The sequence below is a fragment of the Chelonia mydas genome, chromosome 24 (assembly GCF_015237465.2).
Source record: "Chelonia mydas isolate rCheMyd1 chromosome 24, rCheMyd1.pri.v2, whole genome shotgun sequence".
Classification (NCBI taxonomy): domain Eukaryota; kingdom Metazoa; phylum Chordata; order Testudines; family Cheloniidae; genus Chelonia; species Chelonia mydas.
Window position 1 is genome coordinate 19089442 of NC_051264.2, and position 22941 is coordinate 19112382.

The following is a 22941-nucleotide window of genomic DNA, read 5'->3' on the forward strand; positions in this document are numbered from 1 at the left end:
CCATGAGTGTTCACATACAGACTGTGAGCTCTCAGGGCAGGGACTACCTTGTTATCATACAGCAGGGGCTGGCACAGCAGGGCCTTGTCCCCAGGCTAGGTCTTCTTGGCCCTACTGCAAAGCACCTGAAAATAAATGGCTCTGCAGCCATGCAAGGTGTCCTATGAACACATGGGCATCGCGGTTCCCAGTCTGAATTTGTCCCATGTCCACATGGAGTATGGCCCAACAAGTCTAGGGCAGCCAGAGTGGCTGCACAGGTGCATCTGAACCTGAGCACGTTAGTTATGCTGGGGGGCGATGCCCACAGCATCAGTCCATAGATCCTCCCCACTATGGGAATTTCACCCTCTTCCTCTGCAACAAGACAGAATCCTCCCCCTCTCCCCTCTCACATCTCATCCACATCCTACTCCAATCACACACCAGGCTCTCTGCCTCTTAGCCTGTCTCCACTGCAGCTTCCCCCCAATCCTCTGCCCCCCTCCATCCCCTGGGGGGGGGGTCAAAGACAGTAGCTGGGATGTGGAGCAAGCTGAGGGCCAGGGAGATTGGCTGGCATCAGAGAGGCTGGGCAGGTTGGGTTTATTCCATGGAGAAGCTCTCAGCAGATGGTTACCTTGGTGCAGTCCCCCCTCTGGCACCTCCTCGGTAACCCTGAGAAACCAGCCAGCTGCCACATGCCCTCATCCTGAAGGGTTACTTCCCTCTGCACTCTCATGCACTGACCTCAGAGTCAGACTCAGTGCTCACTACATTTGAGGGAGGTGTCAGGTTCACAACCAGCCTGAGAATCCCAGCAGGGCTGGGTTCTTCCCACTGCTGGGTGAGAGGGAGACTGTTACCAGATTTGCCTGTTACTTTGGGGTATGCTCATTTATTAGGGTTACTCTTCTGGGGTGGGGGGTGTTCTGTAATTCTATTAATGTACTGCTTGTGTCACTTGTGTTTTCATATGGAGCTCTACTCCCTTCTGCAAGTCGCTTCCCAATGGAGCTATTCTGCAGGACCTAGGGCTGGGTTCCTACACACGGACACACACGGACACCACAAGTCTGAGTGCAATAGGTCAATCAGCACTTTCAAGCTGACCCCTTATATGTCCCAGGTCTCAGTGGGCTGGGTTGAGCAGCACTTCCAAGCTGCCATCCTCATATGTCACAGGTTCAGTATGTCCCTATCCCAACTTTCACGTTACAATTGTACTGGTAGTAACCCACTTGACGAGCAAACCCCACGGTATTGTTGGGCGCTACAGGGATCTTTAGCTTAGGTAAGAGAAGCATTGCAGCAGAGTAAATGGGGAAGCTAAAAACACAAAAGAGTAAAGTTCAGAGAGAGAGAGAGACGCAACCAGCTTAACAATAAAAGTTATTTATTGAATAATAGTGATGACTAAACAAGGAGAGCCTAAACAAATAGAACAGTTACATTATTAAAGGTTACAAAAGTCATATATAGAAAACTATACCTGATCAAACAAGTCAGGGTTAGAAAGTTATACCTGAGGAAGAAAAGAAAACAGAGAGAGAGAGAAAGAGAGGGATCTCACCACTCCATGAAGCTTGAACTGGTCAGGGTTCCCAGGTGATGGTAGTAGCTCAGGGTCCTGAGTGCTGGAGACAGGCAGAGGCCCCAGTACAATCAGTCAGGAGAAGATGAAATCCCAGTGGAACTGATACAGAGTTTGGGTCCATGCATCAGAACACTTACTTGAGCGTGGATAGGGTTTTTTGTAGGGAAACAACAACAGTTCAAGGGAGAACACTAGATTTGTTTATGGGTAAACTGATGACTCAAGGGTTTTCTTTAGGCTAGACAATAGGAGCTGGTCACTCTTGGCTATGGGTGGTGTTCCTTCCAGGGAGCTCACAATGCAATTAGGCAGCTTAAGTATTTTGGATATCAATCAAGGATTCATTACTAGAATTGGTCTGATAACTGCTCAGCAGGCCTAGGTTCATTAACATCTGAAGCAGAGATCCCCATGATGCAGTGCTTCCCTGCTTTTCTGGTCCCAGAGTTCAGTGCAGTTCTTGGCTTGGAATCTCTGTTCTCCATTCTGTATGCTAATGGAGATGCCTCTCTGTCCCATCTTTGATGCAGATGAGGCTAGGGGAGTTGCCTTAATCCTATCACCCTTGTCAGGAGGGGTCTAGGTGTGTCTCCCACCGCCCTTCACTGCCCTCTGCAAGTCTTTTCTCTGATCAGTTTTGGTTCAAGCAGAGGCTGGGGAGGGGGTGTCCTTCATGAGTCAGACAGGCTGGATACTGCGCTCTGGTTCCCCAAGAACACAGAGCTGACTGGCCTTGGTGCAGTGCCCCCTCTGGCACCTCCTCGGTAACCCTGAGAAACCAGCCAGCTGCCACATGTCCTCATCCTGGGGTGAAACAGCTGAGAGGTTACTTCCCTCTGCGCTCTCATGCACTGAACTCAGAGTCAGACCCAGTGCTCACTGCATTTGGGGGAGGAGACAGGTTCACAACGGGCCTGAGAATCCCAGCGGGGCTGGGTTCTTCCCACTGCTGGGTGAGAGGGAGACGGGAATGAGGCAACCTGGCTGGGAGCAGCCAGCTATTGTGGAGGAAGCATAGGAGTGAGGAAATACCCAGAGAGCATGATGCAGCTCTTCACCCCTCAAGCATCCGCAGACCTCACATGCAACAGCAACAGACTCTACAGGCTAACCCTGCTACCCCCACTCCCCAGCGATGCTGATGGGGCCCATGGAGCTAGGGCAGCAGGAGGGCGCGCTCAGAAGATGGCAGACCCAGTGAGGCACCCACAGATCCAGCACCTCTGCCCCTCACACCCAGGTGAGAGCATGGTGAGCCTCCCCTCGACAGCAATTGGCCCCAGTTTAGTACTCAAGTGTCAGCCCCAGGATTCGGCAGGGCCACAGGCCATGGTAACCAAGGCCCAGGGACTCGGGTTATTAGCAGACACTTAGGGACCAGGGTTAGTAACTAGTGTGACATTATTGACATAATCTGGGACCGTATAGATCATTGTTGCAACAAAGGTCCCGTAGTGGCACCAAATCTTGTATAAAGGGGGACAAATAAGGTGTCTAAGACAAGGTTTTGGTTTGCTGGTTATGATTATGCTGTCTATATGTTTGAATCATTTTTGTAGTTAAAGTTATGAATATTGTCTCTATACTGTCTGTATTTCAAACTTATGCTATGCTTCTGGGTGACAGACAAGTTGGTGTCAGCTCTGCCTAGCCTGCTGCATGGCCCATTAAGGACCATCAGCTATACCACTGACCCATTGAGAGAAGGCAGATAGGCCTTGTGACTCAGCAAAGTATACTTGCCCATGTGACTCCAAACTCCATTTTGCTGTAATTTTCCACAGTAAGAACAAAGAGGTGTTCTTACACCTGGAAAAGACTATAAAAGGCTGATGCCTTATCTCCATCTGGTCTTCAATCCTGCTTCTTACCTCTGGAGGGACTTTGCTACAAACGGAACCTCTAAACAAAGGACTGATGACCCATCCCAGCTGTGGATGCACTCCAGAGAGTTGATTTGAACCTGCCGTTTATTCCATCACAGCTACAAGCCTGAACCAAGAACTTTGCCATTACTGTATGTAATTGATTCCATTTAACCAGTTCTTGCTCTCATCTATATCTTTTTACTTTTATGAATAAACCTTTAGATTTTAGATTCTAAAGGATTGGCATCAGCGTGATTTGTTGGTAAGAGCTGATTTGTATATTGACCTGGGTCTGGGGCTTGGTCCTTTGGGATCAAGAGAACCTTTTTCTTTTACTGGGGTATTGGTTTTCATCACCATTTGTCCCCATAACGAGTGGCACTGGTGATGATACTGGGAAACTGGAGTGTCGAAGGGAATTGCTTGTGTGACTTGTGGTTAGTCAGTGGGGTGAGACCAAAGTCTGCTCTGTTTGGCTGATTTGATTTGCCTTAGAGGTGGAAAAACCCCAGCCTTGGGCTGTAACTGCCCTGCTTGAAGCAATTTGTCCTGAATTGGCACTCTCAGTTGGGTCCCATCAGAACCAGCATCGTTACAGTGGCGTAGTCGGCAGGATCCACAGAACCAGGTCAATTAAGCTTTGGGTCAGAACCCCACGCTACCCAAATCTGAATGTTGGTATTGAGAGTTTGGTTGGTTAAAGAGCAGTTGCAATGGGTGAGCAAAGAGCATATAAGGGCCTTGGCAAAAATGCCCTGGAAGATCTGTGTTCAGAAAAGGGGTTAAGCTTTAGAAAGAAAGCTACAAATCAAGAACTGAGAAATCTGTTAATGGCCAGTGATCAGAAGGCAGGAGCACAGCTCTCACCTGATGCTACAGAAGCTGCAGAAGCAATTGGAATGCAAAAGGCAGCAAGTAAACTGCAACTTGACCATGAACAAAGACTGGCAGAAAATAGATTGCAGGAACTAGAAGCTAAGGCAAAAGAGGAAAGACTTCAACTCCAAGTCAAAAAAGCAAGGGAAGAACGGCAGAAATTGCATCCTCTTGAAAGTCCAGTATATAACAATGTTGGTGTGTTGTATAACTCTGAGCAGTTGTCTGGGTGTAACCAAATGTACCGCAACACTGCCACCTTTTATGTAAATGCTGTTACTGTGAGTTCAGTAGAGGGTGTCCCCATAAATTGTGCCAATGCTATGTATGGAAGTGGTAGTGGAAACTTCATAGAGAGTGTAAAAGTTAATGGTAAAATCTATTTAGGGCAAATTATGGCTTCTAACGTCATTATTTGTGGCGGTTCAATGACAAGACAGAACACAGCTTTTAGCAAGCAAGCAGGCCGGTCTCTGCTAACGGGCTTCTCCCTGTCAGCTTTCCACCTTCCCCTTTATTCTCTCTCTCCCCCCGCGCATTACATTCTCCAACAGATAAAAGGAATACACTGGCTTTGTTTAACATTCTTATTTACCAATTTCTATCTACCGCATTCCTTGCTCTCGGGCCTTGAGCCCAGTCCTGAGAGGCTTCCCACAGTTCATGTCATCTTGGCGAGATTCCAAGGTTGATGCCCTTGGATGGAGCAGTGTGTGCACTACTCCTACACAACACTCCGGGTGTGCCCTGAATGTTGCCAAGTGCATAAACCTTTATGAATCCTACAATTATTGTTAAAGCAGATCTAGTCAAAGAGGAAGATTACTTACCAAATCAGAGTGTGAATGTTGTTGTCCTCTGTGAGTTTACTGTAAATGTGCCTTTAGCCAGAATCCACCTTGAATGGAATGGTACTAAGCATGAAGTTATAGCTGGTGTAAGGAAGTTATTGCCTAAGGATCTTTTGATTGGGGAAAATATTAAAGCTTTGTTCAATCCAGGTAGCCAGTCACAGGAAAGGAATGATCTTAAACCTGTGTCTATTATGGGCAATGATTTGCCTGGGGAGGGTTTCTCCAAATGTTTGTCTGAGGAAAAGATCTGTTTGTCTGTGAATGAAGTTTCTGAATGTCTGTCTAATGTCTCCGAAGTGAATCTGGAATTAGATCAAGCACAGAAAGAATTCATTTGTCAGGACAGTGTTTCTCAGGAGCAGATTAAAGTGGATGGTCAGGTTAAAGCCCTAACTGAGAAAGGAAAAGGTAGATTTTTGATGGGTGTTGGATTGTTGGCTAGTACAGTTTGTAAAAGTGAATCTGGAAAGGGTAACTGTGATTTGCCGGAAGTAGCTCAGGGTAGTGAGAAGAGCAGCAGTTTATCTGTGGGGAGTGGCAATGTGCCTGGTAAGGAAAGTTTGGATGAGCCTAGGCAGCCTTGTGAGCTGATGGCTTTGTCTAGTCAGCAGTTGGGGAAGGCAAGGACAGTGGAAGATGAGTGTCCCTGTTGCTTACCGGTTACCTGGGTGGAGAATTGTAACAGTGAAAGAAATGTGCCTGTGTCTGTTAGGGGTATTGACTTGCCTATGGAGGGAGCTACTCCTGTCTCCAAGCAGTTGTCTGTTGTCACACAGGGCTGGGACCAGGGAAATGAGATCCCAAGCTGTGTGTCTGGTAAAGGAGAATGTGTCTCTGGCTCTTCTTTGTCTGTGGAGCAGACAGAAGGTGTCTTTCAGCCTGTGATGGTTGAGAATAGTGCAGTTGTCTCAGAGTTGGTTCTGAATTCAACTAAACCCCAGGAAGGGAATGGTCCTAAGTTTGTCTGCGCTAGGAAGAATGACACTGTAACTAGGTTGCATCCAGTTAGTGTCTATGCAAAATCCCAGAGACCAGACAATTCTGGTCCTTGTATTTTGCCTGTTGCTAGTGTGTGGCTGGGAAAGGGTGTAGCAACTAGAAAAGGAGTACTTGTGGCACCTTAGAGACTAACCAATTTATTTGAGCATATGCTTTCGTGAGCTACAGCTCACTTTATCGGATGCATACTGTGGAAAGTGTAGAAGACCTTTTTATACACACAAAGCATGACAAAATACCTCCCCCCACCCCACTCTCCTGCTGGTAATAGCTTATCTAAAGTGATCACTCTCCTTACAATGTGTATGATAATCAAGGTGGGCCATTTCCAGCACAAATCCAGGGTTTAACAAGAACGTCTGGGGGGGGGGGGAGTAGGAAAAAACAAGGGGAAATAGGTTACCTTGCATAATGACTTAGCCACTCCCAGTCTCTATTCAAGCCTAAGTTAATTGTATCCAATTTGCAAATGAATTCCAATTCAACAGTTTCTCGCTGGAGTCTGGATTTGAAGTTTTTTTTGTTGTAATATCGCAACTTTCATGTCTGTAATCGTGTGACCAGAGAGATTGAAGTGTTCTCCGACTGGTTTATGAATGTTATAATTCTTGACATCTGATTTGTGTCCATTTATTCATTTACGTAGAGACTGTCCAGTTTGACCAATGTACATGGCAGAGGGCATTGCTGGCACATGATGGCATATATCACACTGGTGGATGTGCAGGTGAACGAGCCTCTGATAGTGTGGCTGATGTTATTAGGCCCTGTGATGGTGTCCCCTGAATAGATATGTGGGCACAGTTGGCAACGGGCTTTGTTGCAAGGATAGGTTCCTGGGTTAGTGGTTCTGTTGTGTGGTATGTGGTTGCTGGTGAGTATTTGCTTCAGGTTGGGGGGCTGTCTGTAGGCAAGGACTGGCCTGTCTCCCAAGATTTGTGAGATTGTTGGGTCATCCTTCAGGATAGGTTGTAGATCCTTAATAATGCGTTGGAGGGGTTTTAGTTGGGGGCTGAAGGTGACGGTTAGTGGCGTTCTGTTATTTTCTTTGTTAGGCCTGTCCTGTAGTAGATGACTTCTGGGAACTCTTCTGGCTCTATCAATCTGTTTCTTCACTTCCGCAGGTGGGTATTGTAGTTGTAAGAATGCTCGATAGAGATGTTGTAGGTGTTTGTCTCTGTCTGAAGGGTTGGAGCAAATGCAGTTGTATCGCAGAGCTTGGCTGTAGACGATGGATCGTGTGGTGTGGTCAGGGTGAAAGCTGGAGGCATGTAGGTAGGAATAGCGGTCAGTAGGTTTCCGGTATAGGGTGGTGTTTATGTGACCATCGTTTATTAGCACTGTAGTGTCCAGGAAGTGGCTCTCTTGTGTGGACTGGACCAGGATGAGGTTGATGGTGGGATGGAAATTGTTGAAATCATGGTGGAATTCCTCAAGGGCTTCTTCTCCATGGGTCCAGATGATGAAGATGTCATCAATATAGCGCAAGTAGAGTAGGGGTGTTAGGGGACGAGAGCTGAGGAAGCGTTGTTCTAAGTCAGCCATAAAAATGTTGGCATACTGTGGGACCATGCGGGTACCCATAGCAGTGCCGCTGATCTGAAGGTATACATTGTCCCGAAATGTAAAATAGTTATGGGTAAGGACAAAGTCACAAAGTTCAGCCACCAGGTTAGCCGTGGTGTAGAAGCCCTCTACACCAACATTCCACACAAAGATGGACTACAAGCCGTCAAGAACACTATCCCCGATAATGTCACGGCTAACCTGGTGGCTGAACTTGTGACTTTGTCCTTACCCATAACAGACAGCCCCCCAACCTGAAGCAAATACTCACCAGCAACCACATACCACACAACAGAACCACTAACCCAGGAACCTATCCTTGCAACAAAGCCCGTTGCCAACTGTGCCCACATATCAGGGGACACCATCACAGGGCCTAATAACATCAGCCACACTATCAGAGGCTCGTTCACCTACACATCCACCAATGTGATATATGCCATCATGTGCCAGCAATGCCCCTCTGCCATGTACATTGGTCAAACTGGACAGTCTCTACGTAAATGAATAAATGGACACAAATCAGATGTCAAGAATTATAACATTCATAAACCAGTCGGAGAACACTTCAATCTCTCTGGTCACACGATTACAGACATGAAAGTTGCGATATTACAACAAAAAAACTTCAAATCCAGACTCCAGCGAGAAACTGTTGAATTGGAATTCATTTGCAAATTGGATACAATTAACTTAGGCTTGAATAGAGACTGGGAGTGGCTAAGTCATTATGCAAGGTAACCTATTTCCCCTTGTTTTTTCCTCCCCCCCTCCCCCCCGACGTTCTTGTTAAACCCTGGATTTGTGCTGGAAATGGCCCACCTTGATTATCATACACATTGTAAGGAGAGTGATCACTTTAGATAAGCTATTACCAGCAGGAGAGTGGGGTGGGGGGAGGTATTTTTTCATGCTTTGTGTGTATAAAAAGATCTTCTACACTTTCCACAGTATGCATCCGATAAAGTGAGCTGTAGCTCATGAAAGCATATGCTCAAATAAATTGGTTAGTCTCTAAGGTGCCACAAGTACTCCTTTTATTTTTGCAAATACAGACTAACACGGCTGTTACTCTGAATCGGTGTAGCAACTCTGTCTAATCAGGGTGATAACCTAGCCAGGGCACAAGGAGAGCATAAAGGTTATTTGATTGTGTCACCTACTGATGGTGTGGAAACTTGTAGCAGGAAGAAAAAGATTCCTGAACTTGTGTGTGGCAAAGGGAAGGAGAATGTTTATAACCTTTCATCTAGGAAGTCTATAAATTTGCCTGAAAGGGGATTGTGTAGGAATCCGCTTGATGAGCCAGAGGTGATGCTGGATGTATGTGAGACCCAGAAAGAGTCTGTTTTTGCTCAGGAAAGTGTTCCTTTAGAGCAAGCCCTAGGTGAAGAGGGTAAGGGCAGAATTTCTGTGAAGGGTAAATTGTTGCACAGAAAAGCCCCTAAGGAAAGGAATCCTCATGGAGTCTTTGCAAGCAGTTTACTGCAACTGAAGGGTGTAAAAGTGATTTAATCAAGGAAGTTTCAGTCCCTAACAGGCAGAAATTTTCTGTTGTGAATGGATCCACTGACTTTCCTTTTGAAAGATCCAGTGTGTGGATAGCTTTGAAAAGGTCTCAGATGGAGTAAAAGCTGTTAAGGAATTTAAACAGCCCTATGACGAAGTGGCTGTGTTTGGCCAGCTTGTTGGGGAGACAAGGTTGTTGAGAGAGGAATATCTCCATGTAGGCTAGGGCTACACTTGCAGCTGTAGAGCGCTTTGGGTTAAACCAGCCTTCGTAGAGTGCAGTAGGGAAAGCGCTGCAGTCTGTCCACACTAACAGTTTCAAGCGCACTGGCATGACCACATTTGCAGCACTTGCAGTGGCATTGGGAGCGGTGCATTATGGGCAGCTATCCCAGCTCTCAAGTGGCTGCAATGTGCTTTTCAAATGAGGGGGGTGGGGTGGAGTGTGTTGTGTGAATGTGTGTGGGGGGGAGATAGTGGGTTTTGGGGTGCTGAGAGTGTGTCAGCATGCTGTCTTGTAAGTTCAGCCCCCGTCCCCGCCTCTCATTCACTCACTCACTCACTCAAAGCAAACAGTAAATGTTTGTCCGATCAGATAAGCACCCACTGTCTGAAACAGAGCTTTGAAACGCACTTCTGCACTGGTTTCACCACAAAGGGAAGAGTGACCACTTGGCTTCAGGGGATTATGGGACGTTTATGGAGGTCAATCATAGCGCAGTAACTTCTCTTTCACACTGACTCTGGGGTGTCTCAGCCAATACGCAACAGCCATTATCCCTCTCGCCGAGGTGGAGTACCAGGAGCGCTCCAGCCATGGAATCCGAGCACTCTACGTGCCTTGCCAATGTGGACGGGGAATAAGGTAAAGCGCTCTGGGCGGCTTTATTGTGGTACAAAGTGCAAGTGTAGCCAAGCCCATAGATTCTGTGAGTGAACAGTCTGTGTCTCAGATTCAGAGGGAAGACTGGGTAGATGGCGGGTCTACTCTCACCTCTAGACACTTTGGATATGACTTGTAGTCTCTCAGTGAACTTAACATCTAATTCCGTGTGGAAGCAGAGGTTGGTAAGGGAAGGACAACAGTTGTTAGTGAAAATGGATGGTATCTCTTTAAGACAGAGTCCAGTCTTGGTATCGCTAGCAGTTAAGGATCTGAAAACTGGTGAACTGGCTCCTGTCTGTGGTAATGCAAATTACTTGACTGACTGGGAGAAGACTTGCTAATAGCTAGTTTCAGAGTAGCAGCCCTGTTAGTCTGTATCCGCAAAAAGAAAAGGAGTACTTGTGGCACCTTAGAGACTAACAAATTTATTTGAGCATAAGCTTTCGTGAGCTACAGCTCACTTCATCGGATGCATGCAGCGGAAAGGAGATTCTCCACTACATGCATCCGAAGAAGTGAGCTGTAGCTCACGAAGGCTTATGCTCAAATAAATCTGTTAATCTCTAAGGTGCCACAAGTACTCCTTTTCTTTTTGCTAATAGTTGTTAGCATAGAGGGCACACCCAATCAGCCAGTGAATTCCGTTAAGCAAGAGAAATCAGGGTTTGATCCTTCAGGACAGGAAGGAAAGAGAGACCTTAATGTTGCAAAGGGAAGCCACAGGCTAACCCTAAAAGGCCCAAACCTCAATGGTATTGAGCCAAAGGTGTGGCATGACAAAAATTATTGTAAATGGACACTTGCAATGAATTTCTTGTTATTGCTAATGGTAATTCTTGTAACTAATGTGTTGCTATTACCAAAAACTGTAAAAATGTGCAATGTGCCCAATCTTTTGGAAAATCCCTTGAATATGTTAAAAGCTATACATAAGATCACACTTTATGTAAAAGCCCTTGTTATGCTGATGTTGCACAGTTAATGGCTGTGAACAGTCTTGGAACTGATGTGCTGTATGAAAGGGGAAACTGAGGCACACTACCAAATTGCTTTCACGGCTAAATGCCAAGATTTCTATACCATGGACAACATCAATGTCTACATTGACTTGATGTTAACTGGGTTTCAAACATTTGCCAGAGCTTGTATGGATAAAGTAGCTATGTTCCTTAGCTCTTGGCAAGATCACATGAGACATATAGGAACCACCCTGCAAGAGCAGATCCAATCCACTATTGTTCTCACCAAGTTTTACCCTGAGTTTGTAAAGAGATTCATTCATGTTATTGAACATGACTTTGATAAACCATTTCTGTTACACACTGGTACGGCTTCTAACCCAATGCTAGCCGTAGTGAGACAGAACCCAGGATGGGGAGCTCTTGGGACGCAGTCAGTGATGTTTGTGTCATCCCTGCCTGCATCAATTTTGCTTTGGGGGTGTGACGTTATCGACATAATGTGGGACCGTATAGATCATTGTTGCAACTAAGGTCCTGTAGTGGCACCAAATCTTGTATAAAGGGGGACAAATAAGGTGTCTAAGACAAGGTTATGGTTTGCTGGTTATTATTATGTGTCTATATGTGTGTATCATTTTTGTAGTTAAAGTTATGAATATTGGCTCTATACTGTCTGTATTTCAAACTTATGCTATGCTTCTGGGTGACACCCCAGACAAGTTGGTATCAGCTCTGCCTAGCCTGCTGCGTGGCCCATTAAAGACCATCAGCTATACCACTGACCCATTGATGGAAGGCAGATAGGCCTTGTGACTCAGCAAAGTATACTTGCCCATGTGACTCCAAACTCCATTTTGCTGTAATTTTCCACAGTAAGAACAAAGAGGTGTTCTTACACCTGGAAAAGACTATAAAAGGCTGATGCCTTATCTCCATCTGGTCTTCAATCCTGCTTCTTACCTCTGGAGGGACTTTGCTACAAACGGAACCTCTAAACAAAGGTGTTAGGATATAGATATTCAGGCCTGTCTGTAAAGGCCTGTACTTTAAGAATTTAGGGGTATTCTTATTACTTGGCTAGTTCTAGAGGTATAAAAGAAAGAATCAAAATCACTGTCTGCTGGTGTAAGGGCCTTCTTTTACTGTGACAGTTTGAGGCCCTGTTCTTAGGCTAAGGCCTTTGGCTAAGCAGCAGAGGCAGCCATAAGCCAGGAAGCGAACAGTCACATCCTCACATTCCAAACTAGCCACATTGAAAGAAGGTGCTATTGGGCTGTTAGGAATACAATCCTGTCCTGAATACAATGCTGTCCTGATAATTCCTATCACCTCCAAAGAAAGGGAAGTGCCTAGAAAATGTAAAAGGAAACTTAGTTTGATAGCATCCTGTCTGGCAAGAACTCACTTATCAATAGCTGGGATGTGAAATCCTCACTTCTGTATTGTTTTCCCACTTTGCTATTGTTTGTCTGTATAATCTCTGTCTGGTTCTGTGATTGTTCCTGTCTGCTGTATAATTAATTTTGCTGGGTGTAAACTAATTAAGGTGGTGGGATATAATTGGTTACATAATCATGTTACAATATGTTAGGATTGGTTAGTTAAATTTCAGGAAAATGATTGGTTAAGGTATAGCTAAGCAGAACTCAAGTTTTACTATATAATCTGTAGTCAATGAGGAAGTGGGTGGGCGTGGGTGGCTGGGTGGGGGTGGGCATGGGCATGCGGGTGAGGGAGATGGGAACAGGGAATGGGAGTGGAGAAATTGGAATCATGTTTTGCTGAAGGGGGAGATGGGAACAGGGAATGGGAGTGGGGAAACTGGAATCCTGTTTTGCTAAGGGCAGGAATGGGAACAGGGACACAGGTGTAAGGCTCTGTGGTGTCAGAGCTGGGAAGGAGGATACTAAGGAAGGAAACTGGAATCATGCTTGCTGGAAGTTCACCCCAATAAACATCGAATTGTTTGCACCTTTGGACTTCGGGTATTGTTGCTCTCTGTTCATGCGAGAAGGACCAGGGAAGTGAGTGGGTGAAGGAATAAGCCCCCTAACAAAAGGACTGATGACCCATCCCAGCTGTGGAGGCACTCCAGAGACTTGATTTGAACCTGCAGTTTATTCCATCACTGCTACAAGCCTGAACCAAGAACTTTGCCATTACTGGTCATGACCCGGTTATGTAATTGATTCCATTTAACCAATTCTTGCTCTCATCTATATCTTTTTACTTTTATGAATAAACCTTTAGATTCTAAAGGATTGGCAACAGCGTGATTTGTGGGTAAGATCTGATTTGTATATTGACCTGGGTCTGGGGCTTGATCCTTTGGGATCGAGAGAACCTTTTTTCTTTTACTGGGGTATTGGTTTTCATCACCATTTGTCCCCATAACGAGTAGCACTGGTGATAATACTGGGAAACTGGAGTGTCAAAGGGAATTGCTTGTGTGACTTGTGGTTAGCCAGTGGGGTGAGACCAAAGTCTGCTCTGTTTGGCTGGTTTGGTTTGCCTTAGAGGTGGAAAAACCCCAGCCTTGGGCTGTAACTGCCCTGCTTGAATCATAGAATATCAGGGGTGGAAGGGACCTCAGGAGGTCATCTAGTCCAACCCCCTGCTCAAAGCAGGACCAGTCCCCAGTTTTTGGCCCAGATCCCTAAATGGCCCCCTTGAGGATTGAACTCACAACCCTGTGTTTAGCAGGCCAATGCTCAAACCACTGAGCTATGCCTCCCCCCAATTTCTCCTGCATTGGCACTCTCAGTTGGGTCCCATCAGAACCAGCATCATTACAACTGGCTATCAGAGTAAACAGAGGGAGCCCCTGTGCAATAGCATGTGTGGAAAAGCCTGGTGGCCTTAGCTGGGCTGATCTGGAGCTAAGCTGTGAGCTAGGCCTCTCCGAGCAAAGGCTACTCTGCTGTTGCTTTTTTAGCCAATGATGCCGCCCCCCAGCCTCTGACCAATCCCAGAAGCACACGAAGCGCTTCTGCAACTCAGGTCAGTCTAACTTCAATACCTGGGCAGATAGGGGAACAAAGGATTAGGAAATCCATTGGAAAGCCTCTAGAGAATATCAGGGTGATAAGCAATAGCCAACCGCTTCATCGGAGGTTTTAAGACCAGGCTGGGCAAACATTTGCCAAGGAGATCTTGATACGCTTAATCCTGCCAGCGTGGGGGATGGACTGGCTCAGTCGTTCTCAACCAGGGGTACCTGTACCAATGTGGGTACCCCCAGAGGTCTTCCAGGGGGTACATCAACTCATCTAGATATTTGCCTAGTTTTACAACAGGCTACACATAAAGCACTAGTGAAGTCAGCACAAATTACAATTTCATACAGGTGATATGTATATAACCACACTAGACACTGAAATGTAAGTACAATATTTATATTCCAATTGATTTATATGATAAAAATGAGAAAGTAGCCATTTTTCAGTACTAGTGTGCTGTGACACTTTTGCATTTTTATGTCTGATTTTGTAAGCAAGTAGTGAAACCCGGGAGGTACACAAGACAAATCAGACTCAAATAAGACCCCTGAAAGGAGCAAAGTAGTCTGGAAAGGTTGAGAGTCACAGGACTAGATGACCTCGAGGTCCCTTTCCAGCCCTACCTTTCTAGGAGATGTCTGTGTGTGGTTCTTGCCCCTGTCTCTCTGTGTGACAGGTGAAACCCCACTGAGATCTGCATATTCAGTTATGCAAGAACAGCAGTGATTCAGGAAAGCAAACAGCATAAGCAAGGAAATAGCATGGCCTACAGCAGCGGTTCTCAAACTTCATGGCACAATGACCCCATTCTGACAACAAAAATTACTACACAACCCCATGAGGTGGGAGGACCAAAGCCTGAGCCTGCCTGAGCCCCACTGCCCTGGGTGGGAGGGCCAGAGTGGAATCCCAAGGGCTTCAGCCCCAGGCAGGGGGCCTGTAACCTGAGCCCTGCAGCCCTTGGCTGAAGGCTTTTGCCCTGGGCGGTGGTGCTCGGGCTTTGGCCCCAGCATGTCTAAGCCAGCCCTGGCCACCTCATTAAAATAGGGTCGCAACCCACGTTGGGGTCCCAACCCACCGTTTGAGACCCGCTGGCCTAGAGCAGTGACTTTCGCACTTTAGCAAGCAAAAAACCAGGGCAACATGTCTCAGCACCAAAATGGTACCTCCCGTAGCCCCCTAACGCCATGCCAGGGTCCTGCGGTCAGCCCTAGCCGCAAGGGGAGAGCGTCCCCGACTCAGACCGACCTTACTCCCTGCAATACAGCACCCCTGAGCTCTGGGTGGGGGAATGGGGTCAGCTCCATGAGGGGAGAGTGCCCCCCTATTGAGCTCCCACCACCCCCTAGCACTGAACTGGGGCATTAGTATCAGCACTGACTGTGAGAGGAGAGTGCCCCCCTACTGAGGTCCCATCCCACTCCCTGAAGACAGCTGTTAAGAGAGATCTCTGGAACGCCTGCCATTGTACTGCTCTTATGGTGCATATTGAGGGGTCTGGTATTAGAAGAATAAATCTGGCTAAGAATCAGAAATAAAGAGGTCAGTTGTATTTTAAGGCATTATTCATTGCCCTATTAGTGGCTCATGTGAAAGCTGCATCTGCTGCCCACATGGAGAAATCCCCAGCAAGCAGATTAGGGATAAACTTTCCATAACAGCTCCCCTATAAATACCTGAGGACTGGGGCTTGTTCTTTCATGTCCAACACACTAACAGCATCCACCCTGGTCAGCGCCAGAGCCCACCACCAGCTCGTCAGACCCAAAGCGGGGATAGGAACAAGAGTCCAGAGCTTTCCCAGCCCCGCTGCATGCATTGCCGCTTCATTACAGATGTCACCCATGTAATCCAGTGAACGCTTTCACCCCACAGCTGCTGCACCACATGGAGGAGACAAGATTGTCGGGGGATACGAGTGCACCCCCATTCACAGCCCTGGCAGGTCTCCCTAAACGTCGGGTACCATTTCTGTGGTGGATCCCTCATTACGGACCAGTGGGTGGTGTCAGCTGCCCACTGCTGGTACTAGTAAGTGAGGAACTCAGCGTCTGTGTGTGCGTGTCACTGCGTCTTTATTGCAGTACCAGGGGGGTGGGAGCAGGCTGAGATTAGAGGGGCTGGTGGGGCCTGTCCAGAGGGGCTCTGAGCCACCGTTTGTTTCCCAGCCCCAACTCCATGCAGGTGATCCTGGGAGACCACAACATCCAGGTCTTTGAACATACCGAGCACCTGATGCGCATCGAGACCATCGTGTGGCACCCCAGCTATGACTACCAGACAATGGACCACGACATCATGCTCATCAAGTTGGCCCACCCTGTCCAGACTGACGCCTATGTCCAGCCCGTTCCCCTGCCGACCGCCTGCCCAGCTGCTGGCACTTCCTGTGTGGCGTCGGGATGGGGCAATATCCTCAGTGACGGTGGTGAGTTTAGCCCTCTCTCTGTCTCAGGAGCTCCCAGGCTGCTCAACACCATCATCTGCTGATAACACGGCCCACAATGTGCCAGGCATTTGTGGACGTCCCTGCCCAGAGAACTCCTAGTCCAAGCACAGACACGGAGAGGCAGGGTTGGGGGGAGGTACAGCAAACAGGGATTTTATACCAGTGGGGCACCCTGACCTGGCCTGCCAAACCCCACTGGAGCCCCCTTCCACAACCCTAGTGATGAGCTCTGAGTCCATCTCTGTGCACCCTCTGCCCTGTATTGACACTGCCCGGACCTGGCCAGCTGGCACAGCCCAGAGGTTAGTGTCCACTGAGGTTGGCTGTGAACTGGTGCCTCGAACGGCGACAGGTGCATGGAGTTAGCACAAGGCACTTGTTCACATACCTGAGAAAACAAAGGCCGGATACAAAGTGATGGGTATTGCCAACAGTAACTAAACCATCCTCACATGTGCCCCTTCCCCACCCCACAGGGAGCCCAACCCCATTTTACAGGGGAGGAACTAAGCCAGAGCTCCTCCAGAGCTGTGGAGATAGCCCAGGAGTCCTGACTCCGCCGCCCCCCCCACACCCTACTCTAACCCACTAGCCCCTATTCCTCTTTCAGAGCCAGGATAGGACCCAGGAGTCCCGGCTCCTGGCCCCCCCGCTCTAATCCACTAGACCCCACACCCTCCCAGAGTTGGGGAGGGTACCCAGGAGTCCTGACTCCCACGCCCACCTTGCTCTAACTCACTAGCCCCTACTCCCCTCCCAGAGCCAGGGAGAGAATCCAGGCACGCTCACGCCCACTTTCACATTCAGAGTATTCTGCCTCCCTGACTAGTGTTCAGGATAGCGATTTTATCCCTCCAGGGTGCAGCATGGGAAGGAGGAGAATACCTAGTGCTAACAATTCGCCTCTACCTTTCAGTGTTCAGCTCATACAACCTGCAGTGCGTCAACATCCCCATCCTCAGCAACGCGGAGTGCGAGGGCTCCTATCCTGGGATGATCACCAACACCATGCTGTGCGCTGGCTACCTGGAGGGAGGCAAGGATGCATGCCAGGTGAGGGCTAATGGCCACGGCCCTGTCAGGCTGTTAGAGAGACTCTAGCCCTCCTGCCAGCAAACAGGGGGAAGGACCTGGGGAATGCATGCAGTATAAGGGACTGGGGAGGTACGGTGACTTTAACCGCCCGTTAATTTGCTGGCATCTCCTTCCTCTCAACTTACACACAGGGAGACTCTGGTGGTCCACTGGTCTGCAACGGGGAGCTACAGGGCATTGTGTCCTAGGGGATTGGCTGTGCCCAGAAGGACCAACCCGGTGTCTACACCAAAGTCTGCTCCCTGCTGCCCTGGATCGAGAGCACCATGGCTGCCAACTAGTTCAGACAGAATGCTTCACGTCTGGGAACGTGTACACTCCCACTGCTCCACTGGACCCAGACGAGGGGAAGAGGGAGGGCATCTCAATGTGGGTTGGTGCACTACCACTGTACTGCATAGCCAGAGCGAGTGCAAGAGGTGGCAATAAATCCAGCTGACCCCACAAGTTATTCCTGTTTGTGTTGTGCTCTGGGTCCTGACGATTACAGGCTCAGCCAATTAATAATAATTAACATAGCAACTAGCCGTTTTAAGGCCAGAAGAGACCTAGTCCGATCCCCGGAACAGCACAAGCCAGAGAATCTTTCCCAGCAACTCCTGCACTATAGGGAAATGTTCTGCCCTCTTTGTGCCCCCTTTTTATTCAGTGCTTCTCAAACAGTCCCCGAACCTGCAATCAGATCCGAAGGCACAGAAGGTCACCAGGGCCTGACCACACAGATCCCGCTGCACACTCAGTGCCACGCAGTCACATCAGTAACTCACCCAGCGCCGCATGTTTGCACCTTCTGTATTAAAGGGCACTGGTTTAAAAGTGTGCTGGGGCTGGGTGCTAGGCGCCGACCCCCACCCCCAGACACTGCACACATATACCCTGAGAGGTAAGTTTCAGAGTGGTCCTTGTGGCACCTTAGAGACTAACAAATTTATTTGGGCAGAAGTTAAGTTCCTCTCCACCAGCCCCCATCGGAGTATTAAGGCTTTCAAGACAGATTGTGGAAACACAGGAAAGGCACAAAGTGGGGTTGGGTGTTTCCGTGCAGTGCACGACAGTACAATATTGGGTTTACACTCCCGAGGGGGTGTGCACTTGAGTACTAGGCAATTCCCGAGCTGAGTCTTCCCACGCAGAGCTGATTTCAGTGTCTGTGTCTTTGTGCAGCTGGGTGTGTCCCTACCTGTGTGTGTGCTGGAGGAGGCTGGAGGGCCTGGCTCAGCAGGACAGGGTGAGGGAGCCGACGCTGGTGGAACAGGTGGGCTCAGTTGTATCCCAGTGTATCAGGTAGCACCCCGGAAGGTGGGGGGCTACCCGTCACAACAACAGCGTAAGAATGGCCATAATGGGTGTGACCATGCCTCAGGGGGTCACAACCGAGGATGCCAAATTCAGGACAAACTGCTGAGAAATAGGGCAGATACACCCCAAGACTGGTGGCTATTCCCCCATAGGACATACCAAACCAGCAACAAAAGTAAACTTCTGTCATAAATATAAAGGGAACGGTAAACACCTTTAAAATCCCTCCTGGCCAGAGGAAAAACCCTTTCACCCCTGTAAAGGGTTAAGAAGCTAGGATAACCTCACTGGCACCTGACCAAAATGACCAATAAGGAGACAAGATACTTTCAAAAGCTGGGAGGAGGGAAAAAAACAAAGGGTCTGTGTCTGTCTGTGTGATGCTTTTGCTGGGGACAGAACAGGAATGGAGTCTTAGAATTTAGTAAGTAATCTAGCTAGAGATGCGTTAGATTATGATTTCTTTAAATGGCTGAGAAAATAAGTTGTGCTGAATGGAATGGATATTCCTGTCTTTGTGTCTTTTTGTAACTTAAGGTTTTGCCTAGAGGGATTCTCTATGTTTTGAATCTAATTACCCTGTAAGGTATTTACCATCCTGATTTTACAGAGGTGATTCTTTTACTTTTTCTTCTATTAAAATTCTTCTTGTAAGACACTGAATGCTTTTCTTATTGTTCTTAAGATCCAAGGGTTTGGGTCTGTGGTCACCTATGTAAATTGGTGAGGATTTTTATCAAACCTTCCCCAGGAAGGGGGGGCAAGGTTTTGGTGAAGATTTTGAGGGGAAAGACGTTTCCAAACGACTCTTTCCCAATAATAAACCCGGTTAGACGTTTGGTGGTGGCAGCGAAAATCCAAGGGCAAAAGGTAAAATAGTTTGTACCTTGGGGAAGTTTAACTTAAGCTGGTAAAAGTAAGCTTAGGAGGTTTTCATGCAGGTCCCCACATCTGTACCCTAGAGTTCAGAGTGGGGAAGGAACCTTGACATGGTGGCAGAGTGGTGGGATTAACTTGAAATCATTTTGAGATCAATTTGAGATTTTTTGAACCAGAAACTCAGATTTTAAAAGGGAATTTTTTTTCCTTTGGGCTGCTGGAAAGCAGGTTTCCAGCTGGAAGCAGTTGGAGTTTTTTTCTCTGCTTTGGGGCCAGAGCAGGAACGTGGACTTTTGCAGTCTATGATGATTATCCAATCCCCATGCTGTTAGGGGAAGACTTGGCCAATCATGTGAAGCTAGCCAAGAGGGTGGGAATGGTCACCCGCAGCCAGGCTAAACCAGCCGTCATGCCTAGCTCTGTTCTGGAAACTTCTACCAGGACCCGGTCAGAGGTGATGGACCCGGACCCCAGGCCAATGTCTGCAACAGCAGTAGTGGATCAAGTCCCAGAGACCCAGACAGAGCCAGAACTGGAACCGGCGGAACAACTAGCACCAGACCCATTCCCAGCACTGAATCCAGTACTTGCAACCCCAACACCAAGGGCCCCACCGAACCTGAACCGGCAGCAGCCCATAACCCTACACAAGAGGCTCAGCCAGAGCCTGAACCCCAACATAGTGCCCCAACGGAGAGCGGTTCACAGTCAACGGAAACAGCCCCATCCCCTACATCACTTCAGAGGGACCAAGCCTCGGTCCACAATCCAATGAGGAACTGATGTCTCCAGCATCAAGGGAACAGTTCCAGACCAAACAGGAAGCAGATGAGCCTCCAGAGAGCTTGGATGGCGGCATGGAGCAACGCACCGCCTCTCAGCTCTTCTAATCGATCCAGGTTTGTTGTAGAAAGAGGAATTTTATACAAGGAAACTCTTTCTGGTGGACACCAGGAAGACTGGCATCCTCAGAGACAGTTGGTAGTTCCAACTAAGTACCGGGCCAAGCTCTTGAGCTTAGCCCGCGATCATCCTAGTAGCCATGCTGGGGTGAACAGGACCAAAGACCAGTTGGGGAGGTCATTCCACTGGGAGGGAATGGGCAAGGATGTTTCTACCTATGTCCGGTCTTGTGAGGTATGCCCAAAAGTGGGAAAACCCCAAGACCAGGTCAAAGCCCCTCTCCAGCCACTCCCCATCACTGAAGTTCCATTTCAGCGAGTAGCTGTGGATATTCTGGGTCCTTTTCCGAAAAAGACACCCAGAGGAAAGCAGTACATACTGACTTTCACGGATTTTGCCACCCGATGGCCGGAAGCAGTAGCTCTAAGCAACACCAGGGCTAAAAGTGTGTGCCAGGCACAAGCTGACATTTTTGCCAGGGTAGGTTGGCCCTCCGACATCCTCACAGGGGCAGGGACTAATTTCCTGGCAGGAACTATGGAAAGCCTTTGGGAAACTCATGGGGTAAATCACTTGGTTGCCACTCCTTACCACCATCAAACAAATGGCATGGTGGAGAAGTTTAATGGAACTTTGGGGGCCATGATACGTAAATTCGTAAATGAGAACTCCAATGATTGGGACTTAGTGTTGCAGCAGTTGCTCTTTGCCTACAGAGCTGTACCACACCCCAGTTTAGGATTTTCACCATTTGAACTTGTATATGGCCGCGAGGTTAAGGGGCCATTGCAGTTGGTGAAGCAGCAATGGGAGGGATTTACACCGTCTCCAGGAACTAACATTCTGGACTTTGTAACCAACCTACAAAACACCCTCCGAACCTCTTTAGCCCTTGCTAAAGAAAACCTATAGGATGCTCAAAAAGAAAAAAAGCCTGGTATGATAAACATGACAGAGAGTGTTCCTTCAAAGTAGGGGACCAGGTCATGGTCTTAAAGGCGCTCCAGGTCCAAAAATGGAAGCGTCGTGGGAAGGGCCATTCATGGTCCAGGAGCGCCTGGGAGCTGTTAATTATCTCATAGCATTCCCCACCTCCAACCGAAAGCCTAAGGTGTACCACAGTAATTCTCTAAAGCCCTGTTAGTCCAGAGAATTAAAGGTTTATCAGTTTACAGCCCAGGGAGGAGACGACGCTGAGTGGCCTGAAGGTGTCTACTACGAAGGGAAAAGTGCTGGTGGCATGGAAGAGGTGAACCTCTCCATGACCCTTGGGTGTATGCAGCGACAGCAGATCCAGGAGCTGTGCACTAGCTACGCGCCGACGTTCTCAGCCACCCCAGGACTGACTGAACGGGCATACCACTCCATTGACACAGGTAATGCTCACCCAATTAAAGTCCAACCTTACCGGGTGTCTCCTCAAGCTAAAACTGCTATAGAACGGGAGATCCAGGATATGTTACAGATGGGAGTAATCCGCCCTTCTGGCAGTGCATGGGCATCTCCAGTGGTTCTAGTTCCCAAACCAGATGGGGAGATACGTTTTTGCGTGGACTACCGTAAGCTAAATGCTGTAACTCGCCCAGACAACTATCCAATGCCACGCACAGATGAACTATTAGAGAAACTGGGACGGGCCCAGTTCATCTCTACCTTGGACTTAACCAAGGGGTACTGGCAGGTACCGCTAGATGAATCCGCCAAGGTAAGGTCAGCCTTCACCACACATCTCGGGCTGTATGAATTTAATGTACTCCCTTTCGGGCTGCGGAATGCACCCGCCACCTTCCAAAGACTTGTATATGGTCTCCTAGCGGGATTAGGAGAATATGCAGTCACCTACCTTGACGATGTGGCCATATTTTCGGATTCCTGGGCAGAACACCTGGAACATCTACAAAAAGTCTTCGAGCGCATAAGGGAGGCAGGACTAACTGTTAAGGCTAAGAAGTGTCAAATAGGCCTAAACAGAGTGATTTACCTTGGACACCAGGTGGGTCAAGGAACTATCAACCCACGACAGGCCAAAGTGGATGCTATCCAAAAGTGGCCTGTCCCAAAGTCAAAGAAACAGGTTCAATCCCTCTTAGGCTTGGCTGGTTATTACAGACGATTTGTACCGCAATACAGCCAAATCGCTGCCCTACTGACAGACCTAACCAAAAAGAAACAGCCAAATGCCGTTCAGTGGACCAAAGAGTGTCAGAAGGCTTTTAACCAG

The 22941-nt window shown here is 48.1% G+C and overlaps 1 non-coding gene across 1 annotated transcript; it reads left to right on the top strand.

Moving 5' to 3' along the window:
* Positions 1–7203: 7203 nt before the first annotated feature.
* On the top strand, positions 7204–17920 carry LOC102934296 (the record flags this gene model as incomplete). Its single annotated transcript, XR_005223056.2, has 5 exons — positions 7204–7237; positions 15971–16126; positions 16264–16523; positions 17461–17597; positions 17771–17920. It is a non-coding gene; the product is annotated as a trypsin-2 (transcript).
* Between the last annotated feature and the right edge of the window lie 5021 nt (positions 17921–22941).